Here is a 9,922-nt window from a genome sequence, read left to right as displayed (position 1 = left end):
TTATGAACACACCCCAGGGGAAGGGGCTGCAGCAGCAGCAGTCAAACATTAAGGAAGAAGTGGGACAAGTTAAATAAAATGGCAGCTCTGAAGAAGGGTCTCAGTCCAAAACGTCACCCATTCCTTCTCTCGAGATGATGCCTGTCCGCTGAGTTACTCCAGCATTTGTGTTTTTCTACAAGGGAATGGAGCCACATGAGTGGCAAGGGTGCATGGAATAAGGATAATTTGTGAACACTACCATAGAACACTAATAAATGTATAAACACTGAGAATTTCAGAAAAGTTTTTGCACTGTTCTTGTTTTGTGCTTATTTTTTATTATTCTGAATAATGCTTATTTGGGGAAAAGAATGATGGTAAGACACTCAAGAAGCACAGTCTAGGGTCCTTCCGCTGCTGAACATTGAAGGGCAGAGTCTAGTGGAAACCCCCCTCAAACAAGGACAGGGATGTCACCTCATGGAGGCCACAAGGATATTTTGTTTAGATAGGTGTGAACACTACAAAGTATGAATCAAGGGAATCAAAGTACGGAATTAAGGGATATGGGGAGAAAGCAGCAATGGCGAGCTGATTTAGGATGATCCGCCATGATCGCATTGAATGGTGGTGCTGACTCGAAGGGCAGAATGGCCTACTCCTGTGCCCATTTTCTATGTTTCTATGACACCATCCAATGTTTAGGCACTGATAATGAGTTTTTACAGTCTTTGGTTTTGTATATATTTTTTCTTCTGCATATAGTTTATATTTTGGGGGGAAAATGGCAGACGTGGGATGAAAGGTGAACCCAAGACATAGACATGGTCTTGCACAAAGTTTGAAAAGTTAAATGTTACTTCTGTTTATATTATTACATTTAGACTTACCTCTCCCCCCACATCCATTCTCATTCCATTTACTCAATCAAGAAAATCAATGTGGTTATAATTGTGCTAACGGAACAAGGTGAAGTGTTTACATCAGAAATACCTATGATTAGCCATGGAAGCAGAGCAAATAGTACTATTGCAGATACATCCTCTCCCATTAGAAGTAACTAATCCCTTGATCATAATGCACAGGGTAACATAGAAGCAGCGGGAACAATGGGGGCACTTTTCATCATCGGCAGCTTATCACAAAGGCAGAAACTTCAAAGGCAATTGAAGAATTGGATCATTGATGTGACTCTTCTATACCGTAGCAGATGGGAGGGTAATTAAGAGTGTGTTCGAATAAAATGATAGGAGATTTGTGTGGAGTTGAGGCTGGGTAGAGTTGGGTCAGGTTACTGGGTTGCTAAGATCATTAGCATCCCAGGGAAGCACAGTGGCTCAGCTGGTAGAGCTGCTATCTCACCAGCGCACAAGATCCAGGTTCGATCCTGACCTTGTGTGCTGTCTGTGTGGAGTTTGCACGTTCTCCTTGTGACCATGTAGGCTTTCTCCAGTTTCCTTCCACATCCCAAAAACGAAGATCTCAGAGAAAACCCACACGGTCACAAACTCCATACAAACACCCGGAGTCGGGATCTAACCTAGGACTTTGGCGCTGCAAGGCAACAACTCTACCACTGCGCCACCATGCCAACCTGTGGGAGGGGGAGGGGAAAGAGATGGTTAAAAGGAATGGAATAAAACAGAACAAATGTTGGCTGCTTTCCCAAGCGATTTCAAGGCAGCCGTAGACTTGCTAAAGTGATCAAAATGGACTAATTAAGCAGGCAATAAATGAAGGCAAGTTGTAATGGAGTGGCCTTTTGGGATTGAGAGTCTGCAGGTGACACTAATGTGTGTGGTATGATAGACAGTGAAGATTGTTATCAAAATTTACAGCAGGATCTAAAGCAGTTGGGCAAATGGTCTGAGCAATAGTGGAGTTTAATCCAGAAAAGTGGATGGTGTTAATTTTTTTGAAGATATTTGAGGATATGGTTGGTTAAATGGACAATGGCAGTGGTACATTTAGAACTTCAGATAGTATGTGATTAGTGTAGTATACTGCTGGCTATTGAGAATTGGCTGTCAGGCAGAAAGGATTGGGAATAAATAGGTTGGTAACACAGGAACCCTGATTATTCAGTCTTCTTCAACTAGTTGGATGAGGAAGCTAAATATCACATTTCCAATTTTACTGATGATACAAAACTTGGGAAATGTTTGAGCAGTGAGAAGGATGTAAAGAGGGAAAGGGATAGAAAGATGTAAAGGGATAGAAACAAGCTGAGTGTGTGGGCCAGAACATAACAGAAGGAATATAATATGGCAATGTGAAGTAATCTACTGTGGCACACAAAACGTTTAAATTGCTTTATTGTTGTGTACACTGAGATACAGTGAAAGGCTTTTGTTTGCATGCTATGCAATTAAATAAGGTAATACTGTACATAAATACAATCAAGCCATACACAAGCACAATAGGTAAGGAGAGGGGAAACATGCATAGTGCAGCATACAGTTTCTCAACATTGTAGCATAATCGTTTCTGAGAAAAAGTTCAATGTTCACAATGATGTTGATTGGAAATTAGGAAATGTATCCTAGCTTCTGGAAAGACCGTTCAGAATTCAAATAACAGGGGAAGAAGCTGTTCCCGAGTCTGAAGGTACGCACTTTCAAGCTTTTATACCCTCTTTGTGGTGGAAACAGGGAAAAGTGGAAATGACAAGGGTGGAAGTCTTTGATTATGTTGGCTGCTTTCCCAAGGGAGTGAAGTGTAGATGTAGTCAATGGTGGGAAGTCTGGTTTGTATGCTGGAGTGATCCACAACTCTGCAATTTCTTGTGGTCTTGGGCAAAGCTGTTCCCAAACCAAGCTGTGATACAACCCGGCAGTACGTTTTCTACAGTTCAACTGTAGAAGGTGGTAAGAGTCTTTAAATTAATGTCAAATATCCTTGTCTTCTGAGGAAGTAGAAATGATGGCATGCTTTTTTGGTGATGATGGAATTCAGTAGCTCATATTATTTCATTCATCTAAATCCATTCTGTGCTTTAACCCAATAAGGCAGTTTCAATTATGTCAATGTACAAATTGGAAGTCTGGACCATTGTCCTGGTGATTCCGGCTACCATCATCACAATGAGCTGCCCGATGGTACTGCAGACTGCTGTTGTGCTGATCTGGAGGATGAAGCGTTCCACCGCCATCTTGCTGGAGGGAGCAATAAGAAGCAGGATCCATCCATTCCTTTCTGAATACTTGAGGTTATTTTCAACATGGCATCCATCTCTAATGGTTAGGGCAGTGCCTCATACTCTGGATCAAACCCAGCTGTAAAAGATAGAATAGTTTATTGGAAAGTGAACCAAAAATGTCACACATGTGATCAGATGGCATCACATAAAGTAATACATTAAAAAATTATTGTAAGATTAATCTTATTCATTGCTATTTTCCTACCTACAGAACTAAAATGCATCTGCTAAAGATATGAACATTCTAGCTTTGTAAAATTCACAGGGTTTGTAAATAAAACCGAGTTATGAAAAAAATGTTTCCGTGTGAGGTCACACACGTGACCAGTCATATTTGACCTCTGACCCTAAACAAACATTATCAGCATAACATAAAATTTTCTCTTGATAAGCTTCTAAATCAATATGACCAAGATGCCCTATCTAAACTAGTCCAATTAGCTTGCATTTAGTCCATATCCCTTTCAACCTTTCCAATGCATGTACCTGTCCACATATCTTTTAAACCATAGGTTGTAGGTGAGAGGGAAAATGTAATAGGGAACTGAGGGGCAAGTTTTTCCACTTAGAGAGTGGATGGTATAAAGAACGAGCTGCCAGGGAAATTTGAGGGACAATATTTCAAAGATACTTGGACAGGTACATGGATTCAAAAGATTTAGAGGGATATGAACCAAACGCAAGTAATGAGACTAGTTTAGATGGACCATCTGGGTTGACAGGGTTAAGTTGTGCTGCATGACTCTTTAGAAAGTATTGTTAGCTGGTGCACAATTATAAACCTAATAGATTATTGCTATGGAAAGACAGACTCTGGCACCATTTAGTGACAAAAAGATGCACAAAATCAAGGAGTTTCTGGTCTGGTCTTGCACAAGTAAAATATCAGATGCAGCCAGTTAAAAAACTCAATTTGGTTCCTAAAGTCATGCGTTCATTGAGCACAAATCTACTGAAGCAACAGATTTCATGAAAGACATCTCAAAAGATTACGGATTGTTCTTTAATCAACATTCATTATGTTGTTTCTGTTTCCTGATGGGCTGAATTTTCTAGCATTTTGTTTTTTTATTTCCAACATTTGCCATTTTTTGTTCATATTTACCTCTAATATTCCCTGCTCGTGCTAGACTAACAGACTGAAGAAGGATCACAACCCACAATGTTGGCTGACCATTTCTTCCATTGAGGTTTGCATGACCCATTGAGCAACACATTTTGTTTTTTGATCAAGATTCCAGCATCTGCAGATTCCCATGGCTCTAAATTACTGTGTACAGTTTCTTGTCATTTAATGATTGGGGCCTGCTGAAAAATAAAGGCCTTTGATGCCTGCAACTTGCATTTATGTAACTGAGATCTTCAAGAAAATGTTAGCTTGTGTACAATATTTTCACACAAACCATGTTGTGTTAAGTTGTGTGATACCTACTACCCAGCCTGAATCTCAACTCCCAGCCCAAACTTTGTATCTTTTGTTACGAAGCACTACAAATAAAGAAATAGGACATCCAGACAAAATAAATGTAAATGGCAGACTTGGGGAATACATTTTTTTCTGGTGATTTTTAAAAGACTCTCAGTGAGGGATAAATTACTCTTTTTGGTTGCTCTTACCAGAGGCTTTGGTGGAATGAGCGAGGGAACATTGCAGATGCTCTGGATCTCCTCGGGCAAGACGGCAACTGTCAGCGTGCAGATTGGCCAGGTTAAGCTCATTGGTCCACAGAAGGTCCATGATAGCTAAGATCTGAGAGCATGGGTCCATCAATCTTTAATAAAGAAAAAAGTTTAAAAACAAAATCAACAGTAAAGGTATCCACATTAAATATTTTTTAAATTGAAAATCTCTTTTTGAATGTAAATGTTAACACTTACATTGGTGACTTCTGCTTGCCCAAGACAGCACAGAAGGAGGGTTGAGGAGGAAGGTTACTGGGAGTGGAGGTCCTCCGTATCCGTTGGTGAAATCAGAGACAGAGACAGAGGCAAGGGCACAAGAGAATCAGTGAATTAGTTTAGTTTAGATACAGTGCAAAAACAGGCCCTTCGACTCACTGAGTCTATACCGTACAGTGATCCCCGCACATTAACACTATCACTATCACGCAAAGTAGGAGCAATTTATAATCTTTACCATACCTAATTAACCCACAAACCTGTACGCCTTGTGTGGGAGTTAACCAAAGATCTCAGAGAAAACCGACACAGGTCACAGGGAGAATGAACAAATTCCATAGAGAGCACCCGTAGTCAGGATCGAACCCAGGTCCAGACAAATGTATCATGATCAGTCACTACAACAGCAAGTTATGTTTGGATCAAACAAGAACCAGCTTCGAAGATTATTGTGGTCATCCTACTAATCATCCTTTTACCATTACCATTTTTTTGCTACCTATTGAAGAAGGTTCAAATGCCTATTCCAGCACCTTACATTGTCACAATACAATTACTAATAAATTATGGCACGATCCACAAGATCAAATACTGGTCTGAAATAGATGCATGCTTCTAAACAAAGCACTACAAATAGAGAAACAGGACAACCAGATTAAATGGACATGGCAGACTATGGGAATGAAATATTACATCTCTTTTCACTGACTCTTAAAAAACCCTGTTTGTTGGGAATAAAATATTAAGCTCTTTTCAGTAGCTTTTTACATACCTTATGTTGGACTGGGCGAGAGAAGGCAACAGATGCACTGGATCTCCTCAGGTTGGACAGCGACTCTCAGCCTGGACGCCTTGTAGAATATCATCCTCCAGGGCAAGGTTAAGTAGCTCTTCAACCGTCGATCTGTCACATCTTTCAGTACAGATCGATCTCAAATTAATATCCAAGACACTGCAGGTTTATCAGTAAATGATAGTTGTTCTTCATTGTGCTTCTTTTGTGATCCTGGGATTTTTCTGTCTTGCTAGCAGTGCCCTCCAAGAGCACGTCAGGATCCTGGACATCTTTCTTTTGGCCAAGTCCTTGGGGTGAATCTAATAGTATCGCACAGTGGAGACCAGCCTACTTCACCAATGACTATCTTCTGGTCTATGCTGATGCTTTGGTTTCCCCAGAGAAGAAGTGCCTCCTGCCCTCCTGTATGTTCAAGGCTGGGCCTTTTCCTCCTACTTTTAATCTGTGTTGACTTGTTTGGGCCTCTGTCCTCCGGAAACTAGAGGCTTCATTCCCAAACTCCTTGGCTTTCAGGTGTCGCTTTCTGTACATTTCTTCTGGCAACCTGAGCGTTGCAAGGGGGTGTGAAGTGAGGTTTAACTTCCATCACCTGCGTTTGGACATCCTGCAATGTTTGAGTTAACATTCAAATATCTATGTTCTTGCAAGTGTTGCATCTAGGAGAGATTATTGGGTTGAAATCCGGCACCTACCGAGGGCCCGTCTTCGTCCAACCTCCGTAACCCACCATGGGCCCGTCTTCAGCTGCCGAATCTTCTCTTGGAAGGCACACCTTGCTCACTTTAACATCCTCAAAATCCGCTGTTCTCGCAAAAGACACTCGTCGTTTTTCCAGAACAAGCAGCGTCACCATCATGATGCTCATTGAACTTTCAGAACTGAAAGCTTTCCTGGCTGGGTTTTTCCTTATCGTCATCATTTGGATCGCTTTCATTTAAAATTGCCAATGGCTCCATCTCAATCAAAAGAATGCATCTGTCAGGATGACTTGGCTGTTAGCAGAGTCCTCCCCGAACCTCAACCTCCTCTACATCTTTCTCTGCTTTGCCCTTCTGGCAAATCCAATGGCACTGCTAACATTGGTCCAGCTTGCTTCTTAATCTTCGGTTCTCTCCAGATACCTCCGGTCAGTTGTGAGGGCCTTGTTTTCCCAACCTCCGTAGTAGTAGGGTTCTGATCTTCATGCTGCCGAGTAATCTCTTTGGACCAGTGTCCATCCGTCTTCCTCGCTGTGACAAAGATAGCCTTCATTCTTTAGACCCTTGGGTTTCAGGTGTTGCATTTCAGGTGTCGAATTGGTGATGGCTCCATCATCAGTCAAAAAGGTGCATCATTCCTGGAGATTCTGCCTTGCCAGCAGAGTCCTCCCAGAGCTGGTCAGGCTATTTGCCGTATCCTCTCCTGGACAACACACCTTGCTCTCTTTTACATCCTCGCTTGTATTTCCCACCAACAAGCAGCGTCAGTTGTGAAGCTCATGAACTCCTGTTTGGTCCTGGATGGGTCTTATCCTCATTACCAGACAATCCATAGTAGGGTTCTGATGCTCCTCTTCCTCCCATGTATGTATGTTGCTCAGTAATTTCCTCATTTTGTCGTTTAGTGTTGACTTGGATGTGGTGTTCTGTCATCTGACAAAGATCGGCTTCCTTACCAGAGATCCCTTGGCTTTCAGCTGTAGCGTTTTGCATTTGTCGTAACTACCATTGGCACTCGTCTTCTCTCCGACCTCCGGCACCCATTGCGGGCCCCGTCTTCAGCTGCCGTAGTCCTCTCTTGGACGGCACACCATGCTCTCTTTACACCTCCTTGAAGGCCCACCTTGCTGTTTTCCAACAGCCTTTAAGCAGCAATCAAAGAATGGCCTATGCCTCACTTGCATTGCAGCTAAATAGATTAATTATGACTCTTTCTATGCAGCCTGAATATCAAATACAAGTCTGAATTACATTTGCAGGGTTCGTAAGTAAGCAAATAGAAAAATAACACATCCAGACAAAATAAAACGCAAACTGCAGCTCTCGCTGGTGCCTCTTAAAAGACACTCAGGCTATTTGACAATCGTTTTTTTGGCTTTGTTCAAGAACTTGAATCCCATCACACTGCATTCCAGCTTGAACCTCAATCGCACCAGCTACACATTTCAGGTCTGAAATGCACATTTTCTAAGGAACAATTTGCATTATGTTCATTATGCTGATCATCTTCATCAGAATAGCCCTTGTTACTCTTGTCGAGAATTGCTTCGTGTCAACCACTGTCCTGTTACCAAAGAAAGAACATCAACCTCCTCTATTCTCTTTCTGCTGTCATGTTCCCGCGCATTGGTCGTAACTACATTGGAACTTGCTCCTCTTCGGCTTCTCTCCGACCTCCGGCACCCACCGAGGGGCCGTCTTCGTCCAACCTCCGTAACCCACTATGGGCCCATCTTCAGCTGCCGAGTAATCTCTTCGACGGCTCCATCCGTCTTCCTCGCTCCATGAGGGCCCAGCTCACTCTTTAACCATCTCAATTGGTTGATGAAAGTAAGTCATTTGTGGTAACTATCTTTGCTTCTTGATCCTGACACCCACCGCAGGCCCGTCTTCAGCTGCCATATCCTCTCCTGGACAACACACCTTGCTCTCTTTTACATCCTCGCTTGTATTTCCCACCAACAAGCAGCGTCAGTTGTGAAGCTCATGAACTCCTGTTTGGTCCTGGATGGGTCTTATCCTCCTCGTCATCACTGGTGCTTTCACTAGTTTGGTGGTGAATTGGTAATGGCTCCATCTTCTGTCAAAAAGATGCATCATTCCTGGAGAGTCTGCCTTGCTAGCAGAGTCCTCCCAGAGCTGGTCAGGCTATTTGCCATTTTTCTTCTGACTTTGCCCGGATGGTGAATCCGATGACAATGCAAAGAGGAGACCAGCTTGGTTCCCTATCAACGTTAGCTCCAGCTACGTCTGGTCAGTTATGATGCTTTGGTTTCCCAGTGACAATCCATGGTAGGGTTCTGATGCTCCTGTTCCTCCGCTGTATGTTCCCTCCTCATTTTGTCCAATGTTGACGGGTGTGGGTTCTGTCTGTGACAAAGATAGGCTTCCTTACCAGAGATCCCTTGGCTTTCAGCTGTAGCGTTTTGCATTTGTCGTAACTACCATTGGCACTCGTCTTCTCTCCGACCTCCGGCACCCATTGCAGGCCCATCTTCAGCTGCCGTATCCTCTCTTGGACAGCACACCATGCTCTCTTTAACATCCTCGCTTGTGTTTTCCACCAGCAAGCAGCGTCAGTCATGATGCTCATGCTCCCGTTTGCTCCTGACCTGGTCTTTTCCTCCTCGTCATCACTGGTGCTTTCTTTTATTCAGTGTTGAATTGGTGATGGCTCCATCTTTACTTAAAAAGATGCATCATTCCTGGAGATTCCTAGAGTCTTTCCCGAGTTGGTCAGGCTATTTGACATCTTTCTTCTGGCTTTGCCCTGATGGTGAATCCAATGACACTGCAAAGAGTCCAGCTTGGTTCTCAATCGCCGTTAGCTCCAGCTTCTTCTGGTCAGTTGTGATGCCTTGGTTTTCAAAGGAACAATCCGTGGTGGGGTTCTGATGCTGCTGTTCCTCAATGTATGTTCCTTGTTACTTTTGTCGAGTGTTGACTTGCGTGTGGGTTCTGTCCTGTGACCAAAGAAAGCCTTCATTAACAGAGATCCCTTGTCTTTCAGGTGTCGCGTTCTGCAATTGTCGTAACTACTATTGGCACTTGCTTCTCTTCATCTTCTCTCCGATCTCCGGCATCCGAGGGCCCGTCTTCATCCAACCTCCAGAACCCACCGAGGGCTCGTCTAAAGCGGCCGTGTCCTCTTTTGGACGGCACCATCCGTCTTCCTCGCTCCCTGAGGGCCCAGCTCACTCTTTAACCATCTCGCTTGGATGATGAAAGTGGGGCATTTGTCGTAACTCTTTGCCTCCTGCTCCTCTTCATCTTCTCTCCGGCACCCACCGGAGGTCCGTCTTTAGCTGCCAAATCTTCTCTTGGACGGCACACCTTGCTCTCTTCAAC

The 9,922-nt window shown here is 43.3% G+C and overlaps 1 long non-coding RNA gene across 1 annotated transcript; it reads right to left on the bottom strand.

Annotated features, from left to right (window-relative positions):
• Positions 1-381: 381 nt before the first annotated feature.
• On the bottom strand, positions 382-6,664 carry LOC129700147 (uncharacterized). Its single transcript, XR_008723984.1, has 3 exons — positions 5,060-6,664; positions 4,799-4,953; positions 382-3,257 (listed from the first exon to the last, which is right to left on the bottom strand). It is a non-coding gene; the product is annotated as an uncharacterized LOC129700147 (long non-coding RNA).
• Positions 6,665-9,922: the final 3,258 nt, after the last annotated feature.

Source organism: Leucoraja erinacea, chromosome 1, assembly GCF_028641065.1.
Source record: "Leucoraja erinacea ecotype New England chromosome 1, Leri_hhj_1, whole genome shotgun sequence".
Classification (NCBI taxonomy): domain Eukaryota; kingdom Metazoa; phylum Chordata; class Chondrichthyes; order Rajiformes; family Rajidae; genus Leucoraja; species Leucoraja erinaceus.
The sequence above is the reverse complement of the archived record's forward strand: the minus strand, read 5'-3'. Positions and strand labels throughout refer to the sequence as shown.